Source organism: Ailuropoda melanoleuca, chromosome 4 (genome assembly GCF_002007445.2).
Source record: "Ailuropoda melanoleuca isolate Jingjing chromosome 4, ASM200744v2, whole genome shotgun sequence".
Classification (NCBI taxonomy): domain Eukaryota; kingdom Metazoa; phylum Chordata; class Mammalia; order Carnivora; family Ursidae; genus Ailuropoda; species Ailuropoda melanoleuca.
This window is the reverse complement of record NC_048221.1, coordinates 73899560-73917992: the sequence shown is the minus strand read 5'-3', so window position 1 is coordinate 73917992 and position 18433 is coordinate 73899560.

Sequence of the window (18433 nt, the reverse complement as noted above, 5' to 3'; positions counted from 1 at the left end):
ATAGACCGGTGATGGGTAGTAAGGAGGGCACGTATTGCATGGTGCACTGGGTGTTATACGCAACTAATGAAGCATCGAACTTTACATCGGAATCCGGGGATGTACTGTATAGTGACTAACATAATATAATAAAAAATCATTAAAAAAAAAGGATATAAGAGAGAGTGATTTTAAGCAAATAAAAAAGGAGATTGTGTACACAAACATTGCAAAGAGTGTCCAAATAAATATTATCCTTCCAAATAATCCTTATTCAAAATAGTTGTAGAACTCTTCTTTGGGAAGGTCTTTAGATTTATCTTATGAACTATATAAGAAATAGATTTGTTCTTTATTATAACCCTGAATTTTTGGCCCCAAACATATTTACTCAGCTTGCTCACCCACCTTATTTTTCAGACTTGCCTCCAAATGACTTTTATATGTAATTGTAATAGCATGTTCAATCAGAAAAGCAGAGCCACTATGAGTGATATGGATTGAGGGATTTGTTTTATGGATCAGACTTTCCACAGTTGTGAGAGCTGCAAAAGATGCCTGTTGCCCGTGCATCTGGGATGGGCCTGAGGTCTCTTTAGACCAGCAGGGTCAGCAGTCAGGAAGAAACTCTGACGTGAAGTTTGGCAGAGCGAGGACAAACTGAACCCCGCATGGGTCTCTCACTGCTGCCATCACTGGCAACACACATGACCTGCAGAAAAGCTTTGCTGCACAGCTGTACCCGTGTCTGGTATCTGACCCTAGAGTCTGAGGGCTGGGGCCGGCAATGCAGCGGCAGCTCCTTCGAACCCTGATACTGCACCAGATCCATAAGGCGAGTCCCGGGATCAACAACAATGTGTGCGAGCTACAGTGACACTGGATACCCTATACCAACCTGCAAATTCTCTCATGACCAACCCCACACCAGCAGTGTGCATGGAAAGCCATTCTGGGAAACGTAGTTCAGCTTAGCAAGTTGATGGAGCACATGAACAGCACGGTTATAAAACTCAAGCTGACCTCTAAGAGACGGTTTGCCACCGCTGAAAGTAGTCAGAAGCAAATGCCAGTGTAGGAGTGTCCGAGAAAGTTGGACACAGGAGTAGAATCTTTGGAGTGAGTGGCAAATGCATCCAAGAAGGTCAGATTGACTTCTTTAAAAAAGGACCATGTTCATTTGGGTACATAACATTCTGATTTCTTTATAGAGAGAAAAGGAGTTATAATATTTTATAGCCATTCCTTCCATTTTCATCATTTCCCCCTCTGGTTCTCGAGTATATACATCTTTTTGTTGTTGCTGGTGGCGGTGCTGGTGGTTATATTTTAGCTCAGCTGAGCATTGTGGCTCATTCAAAAGTCGTTCAAAAATAATACAGAGGAATGGGTAGGTCCTGGGAAAGTGTCCTCGAGCTGGCTGATTCCTTCCTCCTACCCAGGAAGGATATTCTTGCTACTTTCTCTTGCCGTGGATATACTTCCCAATTATAGATTTTAGAGTCCATTTTTCCTTGGGGCTTGTGGCCCTCTGGCCTTTCAGCACATCTGTGCAAGTCCTTTCTTGTTACATGGCATATGTCAGCTTCCTTACTTTAGCTCTTTCTAAGGGCTTTCTCCTTTAGCGTTGGCAATTTTAATACAGATGATCCTATTCTTGTCACCCTAGGCAAATCCAGAGGCCAGCGAAAATGGTCTGTGGGTGTAAAAAACCCTAAATAACAAATGGCGTGGTTCATGCATCACCTTTCAGTCAGCTCGATCCCAGTTTTCTTTTTTTCATTTCTTGAACAAAGCCCAGAGGCTTTTGGTACCTAATATGACTTCTAATGCATCTACCACCTTGACTGTTGCCACTGAATTTTTAAAAATTGTATACAAACAAATGTACTATTTTAACCATTTTTCGGTGTACAGTTCAGTAGAGTTAAATACATTCACAATGGTGTGGAACCAATCTCCAGAGCTCTTTTTATCTTGTGAAACTGAAACTCTGTACGGGTTAAACACTATCTTCTCATTCTCCCCTCCCCCCCAGTTCCTGGCAACCACAGTTGTACTTTCTGACTCTATGAATCTGACCCCTCTAGGTGCCTCATGTAAGTGGAATCCTATAGTGTTTGTCTTTTTGTGACTGACTTATTTCACTTGATATAACGTCCTTGAAGTTCATCCATGGTGTAGCATGTGTCAGAATTTTCTTCATTTTTAAGGCTGAATAATATTCCATTGTATGTACATACACCATTTTGTTTACCCATTCATCCATCAGTAGACACTCGGGCTGCTTCCACCATTTTGCTATTGTAAATAATGCTGTGATGAACATGGGTGTAAAGTATCTCCTTGAGACCCTGCTTTCAGTTCTTTTGGATATATACCCAGAAGTGCAACTGCTGGATCATACAGTCGTTCTATTTTTAATTTCTTGAGGAACTCCCATATTGCCTTCCACAGCACTATTTTACCTTCCTGCCAAAAGTGCACAAGGGTTCCAATTTCTCCACATCCTCATTGACGCTTGTTATTTTCTCTGAGCTTTTTTCTTAATAGTAAGCATCCTAATGGGTATGAGGTGATATCTCCTCATGGTTTTGATTTGCATTTCCTTAATAATTAGTGACGTTGAGCATCTTTTCATGTACTTGTCCATTTGCATATCTTCCTTGGAGAAATGTAAGTAGCTCATTTCTTTTCATTGCTGGATAATATTCCATTGTATTGATGTACTACAGTTTATTTATCCATTCCCATACTGAAGGACATCTTGGTTGCTTTCAAGAATGCTTCTGCAACAGCTGTGTGTAGATTTTTGCATAAACATAAGTTTTCAACTCATTTGGGTAAATATCAAGGAGTGCGATTACTGGATCAAATAGTGAGAGTGTGTTTGTTTATTTTTTTTTGAAGATTTTATTTATTCATTTGACAGAGAGAGAGAGACAGCCATCGAGAGAGGGAACACAAGCAGGGGGAGTGGGAGAGGAAGAAGCAGGCTCCCAGCAGAAGAGCCCAATGTGGGGCTCAATCCCAGAACCCTGGGATCACTCCCTGAGCCGAAGGCAGGTGCTTAACGACTGAGCCACCCAGACGCCCCCTCAGAGTGTGTTTAGTTTTGTAAAACAAACAAACAAAAACAAAAAACCCTGCCAAACTGTCTTCCAAAATGACAGTACAATTTTGTATTCTCACCAGCAATGAATGAGAATTCCTGTGGCTCCACAATCCCGTCAGCATTTGCTATTGTCAAAGAATAGAAGTTGGAATCGATGTGGTTAGACCCACCCGTTCCCCCAGCCACCCTCAGGCTCCCACTGATGTACTGAAATGTGTTTTGAGGTCTTCCTTGAGGCCAGTGACAACTTCTCTTTCATCTTGGTATAGGAAGAAGTGTAGGGTCTGGCATAGTAGATGCTCGCTGTTTGTAGAATAAATGAATGAATGGATAAGTAAAAACAGCCAGAAACACACATTTTGTATGCACTTTGCATCTATGATTCCTCTAGGCCTCATACATAACCCACCTTCCAGCCTGGGCCCCAGGCCACCCTGACTCTCAAAAGGAAGAGAGAAGAGTCCCAGTGGCTTAAAAGGAATAATGCTCAGTTAGCCCCTGAACAGACTCTGGCACTTTCTAAGGGGAGAATCTCATTATAAGCTGTGCTGTTCCATGAACAGTGGCCCTTGGCCAAACCAGAACTGAGGAGCTTTCCTCCCTTCACTGAACATTTAGAAATATATTTTTGGGTTGTTTTGTTTATTTGTTTTACAATAAGCATACATGACTTAAGGAAGCAGAGGAACCAGGGATTTTTAACTATAAAAATAAACTTTATTATATTGGTAGAGCATTGGTCAGAATGTTACTGTATTCTTTTTATTATTATTATTGTATTGAAGTACACATATATAATTATGGAAATATTTTGAGAATATTTTCACCCTTTATAACCCACAGTTCCTAGCTTTATGAGGTCCCCATATCAACCAGTTTCTTCCATAGTGTAGAGAAGACAGATACTCCTTCAGCCACTTAGCCACGAAGCGTGGTGCCCCCCAGGGCACATTACTATTGACTATGGATAATAGCTCGGGTAGGAGGCTACGATAAGGATGGTTCATTCTGAAGAGGTGAAAGTGTGGGAAAGGAGAGACAGTAGATCCAGAGGAAGATAGAGATGGTCAGATGTCAATACTGCGGATCTCAGCTTTCCTTCCCAGCTGAGCCTCAAGGTGAGGAGACTGTGGGGACAGCTGCTTAGGCACTGAGGTGTCCAAGTCAATAGGATTCGATTACTCCATTCCCCAGGCATGATACAGGGAGGCCACAGGCCTCTTGGAGCACAGCAGCTTCTCTGCATCTGATGGGGGGGGGTGACAGTGTGGTCTCAGAGAAGGCAGGAGAGCAGGGGCAGCACACTTGGCTCCCTATGGCCTGCATATGGCATACATAGTATCTAGGAGTTCCCAAGCACCTTAGCAAGGTGACACGAAGAGGCAGAGTCCTGATGGAATAACCAATCTCAAGTCAGGATGAAGATGTCTCAGCGTGTAGTGCTTTTAAAAATCAGACTCCAGGGTTGCCTGGGTGGCTCAGTTGGTTAAGCGTCTGGCTTCGGTTTAGGTCATTATTCTGGAGCCCTTGGATTGAGTCCTGCTTCAGGCTCCCCCCTCATCAGGGAGTCTGCTTCTCCCTCTCTCTCTGCCTACCCCCCACCCCCAACCCCTGGCTCCTACTCTCTCACTTGCTCACTCACTCTCTCTCTCAAATAAATAAAATCTTAAAAAAGAAAAAAATCAGACTTCAGGTACGAGTGCCAGTGAGAAACAAAAGACTATAGATGAGGCCAGTCCAGGGGCCAGGCTAGGAAGCAGAGGTCACAGGGATCTAAGTCTTCTTCTCTCCTGGTGCCATGAGGTCAGATAACCTCCCACTTACCTGAAACATCATCTTTCCAAGAGAAGAAGTGAAGAACTGAGCATTTATGCAAACTCTGGGTCATTTAGAAGAGATTATTTAGATAGCACAAATAGAGCTACTGGTGATTTACAAGTTAAAAGATTGTTTCCTTCTCTCACTATTCATGGGTTGAGTGCTTGCTGGGAAAATAAGATCGGTTATGGAAAAATAAAGAAGTTTTCTTTCCTTTCTGCAACTGAGTAATACAACGTGTATACCTCATTTGCTGCCCCACATATGTGGTGTTGTTGGATAATTTCAATTGTTTTCCCATTGGCTTTTTGTACTTTCTTGATTTGTACAATATTCAGTCCCAGGGTCCTTGAAAAACAAAGTATCCACATGCACACATTGTAATATCACAACCCAGTTACTGCCATGACCTCTGCTTTCTGAGTCACCGAGCTCCACACCTGGTCTGAGGTCACCCTAGGTTTAAAAGCACCTGGGACACTTCCGTGAGCTGTCATGAAAATACTTGGCTGCCTACTGGGTGACTTTCATCATCTCAGCTTTATATCCTTCTAGCAAAAATGTCCAGTAACTGTGTTATATAGTACCAAATTCTCAAAAGTAGTTTTCAGAGTGTCTTATTTGTATTGTCTCAGATAATGCCAACAACTCTGTGAGTTAGATGGAAGAAATGGCAGTAGTTCTATTTTTAAAAAATTGATGCTCAGAAGCTTAAGTTGGGACCCAGTCATAAAAACAGAAAGCAAACTAGGTCCTTCAACAGAGAGAATTTATTATAGGGAATTGGCTGCAGGTGTTCGTATACTAGAACTGCTCATACTGATGTGGGGTTGGGAGCGAATGGTCAAATAAGAATTCTTGAGAAGTTTTTGGTGCAAAAAGATGTTTTATTATAGCACAGGGACAGGACCCGTGGACAGAAGGAGCTGCACTTTTGTTGTATGAAGCTTGTGGTTATATGCTTAGTGCTTAAGAGGGTGGGGGGAACAATGCGGGGAATATTAGATCATAAATGTCTTCTTCAAATTTCTACTTGTAAAACTACTTTCTCAAGATTTCTCCGGTGCTTATCACTCAGCTTGATATTCACTGTGGGTGAGGCAGTCACGAGACCCTTTAAGAATGTAGCTGCCAGCACCTATTTGATACTTATCGGAGCTCTGCAGGCTATATATAGGTCAGCCTTGTGGGCTAAAGGTGAACATTTTTCTGCTTCTATCCTTCTTCAATACCAGCTTAACTTCAGTGATGTCATGTTGGTAGTTGAAAATTATCCATGGCAAATGATTTATATCATGAAAAATCATCACATGTTACAAATCACGTTTCTTTTTGTTTTTGTATTTCTGGAAAGCTGGTCATTAAATATTTACCAGCATACCCCTGGTTATAGGTATTGGAGGACTGGGGAAAAAAAAGGGAAAATTAGAGTAACACAGAGATAGTGAACAGAGAAAGCAGCTACCACCCCAGGACTGGGAAACAAAGGAAAGAGGCAGGGCTATGAAAATCTGGGAGCGCAGAGGGGCTCAGAAGCTGGGCTCAGACTGCAGAGGAGGGGGCACGATGATACTGCATGGGGGTGCTGATGGAAACTGGAGGCCAGAATCGACCACTAGCGCTGTGGTGAGGCTTACAGGGATAGCAAGCCACAATGAGTGTGTCTTTCCTTCTCCTGCTTCCAGTCCCCCTCTAGCGCCCCTATTGGCAAAGCTTAACAGGAGCGGCGGCAAAGGAGAAGGGGTTTGCAGAGTCCCAGCTGCAGCCTTTCAAAGCTGCATTCAGAAGGTGGGTTGGGATGGGAACTAAGAACTTAGTAACTAGCATATTAAGCACCTTGCCCAAGGTCACACAGTAAGTGTGGTCTGTCTTGTTCACTGCAATGTCTCAGTGCCTAGGAAAGTCGCTAGTATATAATATGCACTCAGTGAACATTTTTGTAAGGAAGGAAAGAAGGCAGGCTAGACTAGCCCAGTTCTACAGCACACATTTAAAGGCAAAAAGAGTCCAAAATGTCCCTGGTTGTCCGGCCCAGTTGTGTAATCATAGCACCAAGTATGTCTTTATACTTGATGCTCTGTCTCCCATTGCGGCTGTAGGAGCTAACAGCCTGGTGTTTCGGAGAAATGTAGATCTGGATTCAAATCCCAACCCCACTATTCAAGAGTTGTACCGCTTTGGGCAGATTACTCAGCAACTCTAAGCCTTGGTTTTCTCATCTATGAAATGGAGATAATAATGGTGTGCGAGGTTTAAATGAGGTAATTGTGTGTGGCACCTGCTCAATTAATGCTCACTGTTACTATTACCTCCACCCCAACCCCAGAAGGGTGAGCAGATAAGTGGTGGGCTGGGGCCAGGCAGGGATCAGCGACCCTGTTGTTCTGGGCTTCCGTCCCACGCTGGCCAGTGCTGGCCAAGTCCTGGGCTGGAGGAGCAGTGGTCTCACCACGGCTGCGACAGTCAAGCCCAAGGCTGGGAGATGGAGGCCAGGCTGGCCAGGCCCAGGCTCTGCAAACCAGTAGGGCTCCACACACCGCACTTGTAACGTCATTCTCCGGAACCTGGACATCCGAATCTGTGTTTCCTAATAGCTTGACGTTTCAAAGCAAGTTTACTCGAGCCTGAGACAAACGCAGGTGTGGCGGTTCCTTACTTTCAAAACGAAACAAAAGAAAAGAAAACAAAGAGAACCCCCGCCCCAAACCCAGGAAGGCCTGCGGACCTTTCCCAGGCAGAATGTGCCTCGGGAGAGGAGTGAGCCCGCCCCTCTGCGGCTGCTGCCCGAATCCAGAGACTAGGAACACAGCCCTCTAGGTGCCCGGGGTCCTGAGCCTCCAAGGCACCGGGGCTGCAGGGCTGGGGCCGGCGGGGTGCGCCCTACCCAGCCCAGGCCCGAACCAAGTGTCCAGCCGGGGCCGGGGCCTGGGCCTGGGCCGAGGCCGGGGAGGGCGGGCGCACGGCCGGACTTGGCTGCGCTCCGCCTCGGGAAGCACCCGCTCCCCCTGCCGGAATCCAGGGAATGTCGCCGGTCCGGGAAGCAGCTGGACCGCCTCTGGGCAGAGGGAGAGGTCGAACCAGGAATTTCTTCGGCGCTTTTGCACAACATCCCCCCAGGCGTTTCAGCCCAGGGAAGTAGAAGTCCAAGGGGGGGGGGTGAGAAGGAAGCTGCCTGCTTCTTCTCCCGGAAGACTTTGTCGCGAAAGTCTCCGAGTCCCAGCTCGTAGTCCCCCCAAATACCTCTTCCTGGCTCGAAAGATCCCTTCTTTGTGTCTGAGGGAGGAAGCCCTTCCCCGTTTGGAAACCGGCAGGGCCACCCCCGGGCACGCGTTTCCAGCTGGATTGTCGCCATCTCGTGGCAGGATTGGGTGGCCACACTGGCGCCTCGGCCAGACCACCAGGCCTACAACTTTCTTGGGTCAAGTACGTTTCCATCTTTCCCCAACCAGCTAGCAATGGACATTTAAAAATCATGTTCTCTGGGCATAGGAGTTGAACTGTAATGTCTCTGTCCGCCACCTCCCAGTCACAGGTGCTTGTGTCTTCCTAAAGGCAACCAAGTGTTAACTGGAGGGTCCAGGAGGGAGCAGGTGCCTTCCTGAGGGGCTCTGCCTCCTGAGGCACCATGAGCAACTTGAACAAGGCGCCAATCCCCCACCAATTTCCCATGATACAAACTAATGATTAAGAAGACAGAGACGCACTCTGTCTTGTTCCCACTGGTTAGTAATGTTATTATACTTGATGAGTATTATTTAAGGACCCCTGTTATTAAAGACTCCCTATTATTATTGTTATTATTATTTAGCATTTATAATATATTCTGTATTTCCAAAGCACTCAAAGACTATTATCTCCCTCAGCTTTCCAAACACTCCATAGAGGCAAGCTTCGTTTTATAAAATAGGGAAACTGAGGCACTGTAATTAGTGCAAAGTTCATAGATTGATGAGTCACCAGTAGTCATTTCTTCCTGGATGATTATTGTCTCATTCCAAAGTGTCAGAGATGCCAGTAGCTGGTAAATAGACACCCTAACTTGGGAAACTAGTTCTCTCACCCACTTTTACGACCCATTGTAATCACATTAGAAACTCAGTTCCTGGAGTTTAAAACTTACAAATCATGTGCACATTGCATTGAGCATATGGATGATGTTACCTGTATTTTATTTTATTTTTACAAGTCAAACACAACCCATTAAAAAAAAAAAAGCAGGGGTATTACAATCAATAAACCAGATGTGTCTTGGTTTGGAGAATAGATCAGTTTTCAAGACAAATACCCCATTCATTAGACACAACAAGCATAAAAAAGACCAATAAAAAAACAATCATCTTATTTTAGTGTCTGTTATCCTTTCAGAGACAAGAAAAACTATTTTCTGCTTTCAGATTTTGTTTCTTCTAAGAAGTTTTCAGTCTTATCAGTAGGCACAGTCCTATTACCACAGCACCTTAAGTTCCTTCAATAACAGCTTTCTCTCCAAAAGCATCAACAAAATAAGTTACTTTGCTTTGCTCATACAAAGTACTCCTCTTCTTCCCCCCACCCCCTCAAACAAAGAGAGAAAAAAACAACCTGTCATTCTAGAAGTCTCCAATGGAAGCCTAGGTTTGAATTCAGAGCTGGGTCAGGGTTGAGGCGAATGAGGGTTTGAGAGGCTTGTCCCTACCATGAGTTGCTGACCTAGCCTAGCCTCCAGCAAAGCTACAAAGTTGAGGAAGTTTGTCCTGGGAGCCTTCCCATACAACCTTTAGTGTTCTCTTTTTACCCGGTTCTCACCCAAAACAATAAATTTCTGAATGTGTGTTTTTAAAGAAGTTAAAGGAGTTATTTGTTGGTTTCGGGTGTATCAGGTCAGCCTTCTCAACCTTTCTTTATGATCATTCAGCTGGTTCATTCACTCAGAAGGAATGCGTTTATGAATTGTATTAATAAATAGCTCCTCTTTATGGACCTATGATAAGTTCTTAGTCCTAGGCAGCCGTCCTTTGAAGTAGATTCTCATTATCCCCACTTTACAGGTAAGGAAACTAAAGTTCAGAAAAGCTCAGGTAACCTGCCCATAGTCACACAGCAAGGGAAGCACTGGGATAGGTATACAAGGCCGCAACTGCAGTGCCCGCAGAAATATGAAGGTACCTGCACAGTCAGGACTCTTCCAGATGGGAAAAGAAGACACAGGAGTATGCTAGGTAAATAGGAAATAAGTTAAAAAATAATACAGAGGGACAAAACATTCGCAGTCAGTAGGTGTGTGTGCACACCGAACGTGTGTGTACCGTGTGTATAGAGTGGACTCCTATGGGGCTAGCCTGTAGGAGTTAGCTCAGTTTGCCAGCCAGCCTCATCTTTCTGCTTTCTGTCTTAGGCCAGCCAGACTAGGTGGGATAGGGTGGTTAGTCAGCGGAGAAGCACTTGACTCTCCAAAGTCTTTCCTATTCCTTCAACTTCTAGCCGGTGGGGAGGAAGATTCTTCAAGGAGATCCCAGCCTTTGCCAGATAGAGAGAGAATCCAAAGCCCTAGGCAGTCCCAGTTGAAAAACAAATACGTAGGGTTTACGAGTGCGGTAAATGGGATTTTTCCACGGGGTACAGGATACACTGAGTAAGAAAGGGTGACATAGCAATGGGAGAGGAGATTTCCACTCAATTGTGAGATTTAAGAAATTGGTAGGAACTTGATAGGCAATATAGAATGGTGTTTGAGAGTAGCGTTGTGGAGCCAGGCTGTCTGGATTGAAATCCTAGCTCCATCATTTATTAGCTGTGTGAACTTGGGCCAGTAATTGAGCCTTTTCTTTTTTTCTTTTTCTTTAAGATTTTATTATTTATTTGAGGGAGAGAGAGAGAGAGAGAGAACTCCTATGCACGGATTGGGGGAGGGGCAGAGAGAGAGAAGGAAAAGCAGACAACCTGATGCAGGGCTTGATACCAGGACCCTGGGATCATGACCTGAGCCAAAGGCAGAAGGTTAACCACTGAGCCACCCAGGTGCCCCAATCTGGCCTTTCCTATGCCTTGGTTTCTTTATCTGTAAGACAGGAGTGATTATAGTATCTGCCTTCTAAGGTTGATGTGAAGATTATATGAATTAAAGTATATGCTTAGAGCAGTGTCTGGTCCATGGTAAACACAGTGCAAATATTAATATCTATTATCATTATGGTGGAAAGAAACTTTTCAACCAAACTCATCTGTGTACCTAACACTGCTGGGTGGTCCTGGGTAATGTATATACCCTCCCTGAGCTTCACTGTCCTCTGCTATAGTATAGGGTCATAACACCCTCTTGTGAGGGCATTGTGAGGATTAAGTGAATTATGCATAAAAATACTCATTCTTTTGGTCACAAGTAGTGGTTTGGTAAATTCCCATTTCCTTCCTTTCTTCAATTTAGCATTAATGGGTGTGTGTGGGGTGGTGTTAGTGGTGGGAAAGAATAGTAAAAATGAAAATATGCATAATCTATAAATATATCTTATAATTAAGCTATATAAATTAAAATATATTTTATAATAAAAAAGAGAACTCTGTGCTTTATAGGGATGTCATAGCACCCAGATACAAAATGGCAACTAAGCAGGGCTGTTCCTCCAGAAAATTGTAAGGGATGTCAACAGCAATTCTGTCCCTCCTCTTGAATGCAGTGTTTGGTCAGGTTCAACTTTGCCTTCTCTCCAGATTGTCTGATGGCAGGATCTTGGGGAGGAGGGAAGCGTAGGATGAGGAGAGGGACTTGAAATGACTCACTGAAGAGCTATGATGTTCACCATTGCTTCAGCTCCTTTCCTTTTTCCCTGAAGCCAAGGTCAGCCGGGCTGGGGTGGAGGGAGAGGCTCAGGTTGGGCCAGTGACCCTCTCAGAAGCCCTGGGCCAGGGTGGGGTAGCATCCCTGTTCCTCAAAAGACAGAATCAGCAACATCTAGGAGCTTGTTAGAAATGCGGAGGCTTGAGGGGCGCCTGGGTGGCACAGCGGTTAAGCGTCTGCCTTCAGCTCAGGGCATGATCCTGGCGTTATGGGATCGAGCCCCACATCAGGCTCCTCCGCCAAGAGCCTGCTTCTTCCTCTCCCACTCCCCCTGCTTGTGTTCCCTCTCTCGCTGGCTGTCTCTATCTCTGTCAAATAAATAAATAAAATCTTTAAAAAAAAAAAAAAAGAAATGCAGAGGCTTGGGGCACCTGGGTGGCACAGTCGGTTGAGCATCTAACTCTTGGTTTCAGCTCAGGTCCTGATCTCGGGGTTGCAAGATCAAGCCCTGATGAAGATATATGTGCTTTAAAAGACTCTCTCCCTCTGCCCCCCTCCCCCACTCTCTATCTCAAATAAATAAATAAGTCTTTTTTTTTTTAAATGCAGTTCAGGTCCCACTCGAGACCTACTGAATCATAGCCTGTGTTTTAACAGGATTTCCAGGGATTTAGATGCACACAAAAAAGTTTGAAACGCACTGAGCTACAACCTATGGAGTCCACTGTAGACTCTAGGTCTGAATGGATGTGGAGATTGGGACCCTTACTTCAGATTGTATATCTCTCTTTCATTTCCTCTTTCCTTGAATCCACACTGTGTGCTTTATAAATGGAAAAGACAGGGGCCTACTATGGCAAAAGTGGCCGCTTTAATTGATCAGAACTCTCAAGAGGCCCAGAAGTGGGAGATGGCCCAGATGACAGTTGAAAACTCACTTTGGTGCCAAGGGCAATGATCCGTCAGTCAGGTGGTATCTATGGAGCACCCACTGTGTGCCAGGCCCCCCCCTACTGTGTGCAAACACTGTGGGTGACACAAAGAAAGAGGATGGTGCCATGGAAAGCACTGGGCTGGGAGTGTTCAGGAGATCTGGGCTCTGTTCCAAACTTCACTTTTAAGTAGCTGGGCAATTCCCGTCACCCCCCAGCATCTTTGTTCCCCATTCGAAAAACCCATGAGTCAGATTAGAAGACCCTAAATTCCCATCCAACTTTAAAAGGTCTGTGATTCCAATAGTCCTAGCCTCAAAACCTTAGGCTAATTTGGTAGACAAAATGATTTTAAATGATTACACATGAAACAGAGGGCAACCCAGGACAGGATGTGATTAAGGTCTGAGTTGGGCGGAACTGGCAGCCTGGGGATTAAGAACTCCTGGAAGCTGTGTGTAAAGGGCAGGGTCTGGACCCTCCCTAAACTCCTCCCATCGCTCCCGGAGCGAATACGGAGGGGGACGGGCTGGACTTTCACGCTTGGCCACAAGGTGTCGCTGTCATGATGTGAAATCCGTGGCTGGCAGGGATGCTTCCTGGGAAAATTTTTGCTGCCCATCTGGGTAAAGGGACACCACTGGTTTCCAGACCTAAGAACACAGGTTTCTAAGGGTTATGAGGAGCTCAGAGCACAGGGTCGTCTTTTGTCTAAGCAGAAAGCAGTGCCCTGCTCAAGTTGGCTCAGAGGTCACAAAAGAAGTGACGAGCAAGAATGTCAGTGCAGAGCACATAAAGAAGCTCACCTCCTTACACACACACACACACACACACACACAGTTTTTGGATATCAAGGTATGGGGACACTCCCTTCCCACACTTGGTCTCTACCCCTCAGGTCAGCTTCTCGTTTGCCTTACAAATAATCAAGGAATATTAGCCTAAATCAGAAGCCCTCCCTTCCCTTGCTCATCCCCGGGAGAGTTTGCCCTGGAAGTGGAGACGAGAGGTTTCAGCACAAACCCAAGACTCCAGTCCAGTCGCTCTGTCCTGGAGTGAGCAGTGTCTGCTCCAAAGCCACCAGCACTCCTCAACATTCTCTCCATTTCATTGCCCTGGAAAGGGGGCTGTGTGAGGGAAACCTAGTGTTTATTAAGGCTCTACTATGTGCCCAGCTCTGACCCAGGTGCTTTACATATGTTGCTCATGGGTCCACTTCCTCTGCCCTGGTTCCCACTACTCACTCCCACCCTGCCCCTGAAAAACAACACAAACAAACTGAAAACCTCTAAATCTCCTAGGGAAATAACCAACAGTTACTCTGAGGTGTAGGCGAAAGTGCACAGAACTTGCAGCCCCCACACCTTGGTCATTTTCAGTTCTGTTTCTCGACAATCATGTGACAACTCATACATCATTTAACCTTTCCAAGCCTCATTTTCCACATCTGTAGAGGTTTTATAGAAACCAATTTTTTATTTTTTAAATTTGTTGTTTTGATTTTTTTATTGAGGTATAATTTACATACCACAAAGTGCACATATCATCAGCGTATAGCCCATTGAATTTTCAGTCTAACCATCCCAACACCCAGACCAAGAACAGAACACTGCCAGTATCCCAGAGCCCCTCATGCCCTCCTCCAGTCACTAACCTTCTCACCTTCCCACCAGGGTACAACTAGCCTGACTTGTCAGAGCACAAATTCATTTTTGCCTATTTTTATACTTAATGGAAGTGGAATCACAAAATATGTACTCTTTCATTTCTGGCTTCTTTCACTAAACATCATGTTTTTACGTGTAACAATAGTTTGTTCTTTCTACTTACTGTATAGTGTTTCATTGTGTGAATATACAACAATTTATTCACTCTATAGTTGGATATTTAGGTAATTGCCTGTTGGAGGGCTATTATAAACATTCTAGTATCTCTCTTCTTTTTTCAAATTTTTTTTATCATGGTTAACATAAAATTTACCGCCTTATCCATTTTTAAGTGTGCAGTTCAGTGGTATTAAATCCATTCACAATTTTTTGCAGCCATCACCAAAATCCAACTCCATAACTCTTTTTCAACTTATAAAACTGAAACTCTGTACCCATTAAACACTAACTCTATATCCCCCCTCCCCCCAGTCTCTGGCAGCCACCATTCTGCTTTCTGTCTCCATGATTTTGATTATCTGAATACCTCATAAAAGTGGTCTAGTATCTGTCTTTTGGTGAGCATTTATATTCATTTCTTTTAGACACAGTAGCTGTTAGACGAATATCTCTCATGAACATAGATGCAAAAATCCTCAACCAAATAGTGTCAAGTCAAATCCAACAATATAAAAAAGAAAAATATTCCACAACGAAGTGTGTTTTATATCAGGTGTGCAAAACTGGTTAAACATTCAAAAACCAGTGAATGTAATAAATCACATTAATAGGTTAAAGAAGAATAAACCACAGGACTATATCAATAGACGCAGAAAAAACATGACAAAATCAAACACGTTCATGATAAAAGCTTTCAGTAAATTAGAAATAGAAGGAAACTTCCTCAACTTGATAAAGAATAGCCACAAAAAACCTATAGCTAACATCATACTTTATGGTAAGAAACTCAAAGCTTTCCCACTAAGATCAGGGACAAAGCAAGGTTGTGCCCTCTCACCTACTCATTTTCAACATCATACTGGAAGTCCTAGTTAATGCAACAAGACAAGACAAGAAGAGATATATATATATATATTCTTTCTCTATATATATGGAATATATATATATGTATATATATGGAATACATATATATATTCCACATATATATATGGAAGGAAGAAATAAAACTGTCTTTGTTTGCAGATGACGTGATCGTCTATGTAGAAAATCTGGAGAAACCATTAAAAAAAATCCTGGAACTAATAAGTGATTATAACAAGCTTTTAGGATACAAGGTTAATTTACAAAAGTTACTTTCCTGTATACCAGAAGTGAAATAGTGAAATTTGAAATTAAAAACACAATACCATTTACATTAGTATCTCTCAAAATGCAATACTTAGTTGTTAACTAACAAAATACGTACAAGATCTATATGAGGAAAACTATGAAAATCTGATGGAAGAAATCAAAGAAGGGCTAAATAAATGGAGAAATATTCTATATTCATGGGTAAGAAGACTCAATATTGTCAAGATATCAGTTCTTCCCTACTAGATCTATAGATTCAATGCAATCCCAATCAAAATCCCAGCAAGTTACTTTGTGGATATTGACAAATTGATTCTAAAGTTTATATGGAGAAACCAAGACCCAAAATAGCCAACACAATACTGTGGGAGAAAAACAAAGGCGGAAGACTGACAAGACCCAAATTTAAGACTATCTGTAAAGCTACAGTAATTGACACAATGTGGTATTGGTGAAAAAACAAACAAATTGATCAGTGGAACAGAATAGAGATCCCAGAAATAGTTCCACACAAACATAGTCAATTGATTTTTGGCAAAGAGCAAAGACAATACAATGGAGCAAAGATAGTCTTTTCAAAAAATGGCACTGGAATGACTGGATATCCACATACAAAAACATGAATCTAGATGCAGACTTTACACCCTTCATATAAAATTAATTCAAGAAGGATCACAGACCTATACATGAAACACACAACTATAAAACTCCTAGAAGATAACATAGGAGAAAGCCCAGATGGCCTAGGGTTTGGCAACAACTTTCTAGATACAACACCAAAGGTGTGCTCTATGAAAGAAAGAAATGATAAGCTGTATTTCATTAGAGTTAAAAAAAAAAAAAAAGGTTTGCTCTGTGACAGATATTCTCAAGAGAATAAGTAGAGAAGCCACAGACTGGGAGAAAATGATTGCAAAAGACATATCTAATAAAGGGTTATTACTCAAAACATAAAAATTATTCTTAAAATGCAACAAAAAGAAAAGTAACAACCCGATTTTTTTAATGGGCCAAATATCTTGGAAGACACATCACCCAAGACGTACAGATGGCAAATAAGAATATGAAAAAATGTTCCACAGCGTGTGTCATCAGGGAAAATGCAAATGGAAACAACAATGAGATACCACTATACTCTTGTTGGAATGATCACATGAAAAGAGAACCCAGAAATGGCCCCTCGGCTCTTTGGGCAACTAATCTTTGACAAAGCAGGAAAAAACACCCAGTGGAAAAAAGACAGTTTCTTCAATAAATGGTGCTGGGAAAATTGGACAGCTATATGCAAAAGAATGAAACTTGACCACTCTCTCGCACCATACACAAAGATGAATTCCAAATGGATGAAAGACCTTGATGTGAAACAGGAATCCATAAAAATCATAGAGAAGAACATAGGCTGCAACCTCTTTGACATCGGCGATGGCAACTTTTTTTCATGACACATCTCCAAAGGCAAGAGAAACAAAAGAAAAAATGAACTTGTGGGACTTCATCAATATAAAAAGCTTCTGCACAGCCAAGGAAACAGTAAAAAAAAAACTAAGAGGCAGCCCACGGAATGGGAGAAAATATTTGCAAATGACACTACAGATAAAAGACTGGTATCCAAGATCTACAAAGAACTTCTCAAACTCAATACATGAGAAACAAATAATCAAATCAAAAAATGGGCAGAAGATATGAACAGACACTTTTCCAATGAAGACATACAAATGGCTAACAGACACCTGAAAAAATGTTCAAAATCATTAGCCATCAGGGAAATTCAAATCAAAACCACATTGAGATACCACCATACGCCAGTTAGAAACTGGCCTAAAATATATTACAAAGCTATGGAAATCAAAACAGTATGATATTGACATAAAAACAGATGCATAGATCAATGGAACAGAATAGAGAGCCCAGAGATAAACCCATGCATATATGGTCAATTAATTTATGACAAAGTAGCCAAGAATATACAGTGGGGGAAAGGACAGTCTCTTCAATAAATAGTGTTGGGAAAACTGGACAGCCACATGCAAAAGAATACAACTGGATCCCTATCTTACACCATATACAAAAATAAACTCAAAATGAATTAAAGACTTAAATGTAAGGCCTGAAACTGTAAAACTCCTAGAAGAAAACATAGGTGATAGGCTCCTTGACATGATTGGCAGTGATTGTTTGGATTTGACACCAAAAACAAAGGCATGAAAGCAAAAATAAATAAGTGGGACTACACCAAACTAAAAAGCTTCTGCACAGCAAAGAAAACCATGAACAAATAAAAGGGCAACTTATAGAATGGGAGAAAAATATTTGCCAATCATATATCTGATAAGGGGCTGATATCCAAAATAAATAGAGAACTCATACAACTCAGGGCTCCTAGGTGACTCAGTTGGTTAAGAGTCTGCCTTCAGCTCAGGTCATGATCCTGGGGTCCTGTGATCAAGCCTGGCGTTGGGCCCCCTGCTCAGCAGGGAATCTGCTTGTCCTTCTCCCTCTGCCCCATCCCCTCTCTCATGGTCTCTCTCTCAAAATAAATAAGTAAAATTATTTTTTAAAAAAATAACTCATACAACTCAATAGAAAAAAAATGTATTAAAAATAGGCAGAAGACTAGAGTGCCTAGGTGGCTTACTTGGTTAAGGATCCAATTCTTAGTTTTGGCTGAGGTCATGATCTCAAGGTTGTGAAATCGAGCCCTGCTTTGGTTTCCACTCAGCAGAGTCTGCTTGAGATTCTCTTGCTCCCTCTCCCTTGCTCCTCCTGCTCTTGCTTACTCACTCTCATAAATAAATAAATAAATAAATAAATAAATAAATAAATAAATAAATAAAATCTGTAAAAAATAGGCAGAAGATCTGAATAGACATTTTTCCAA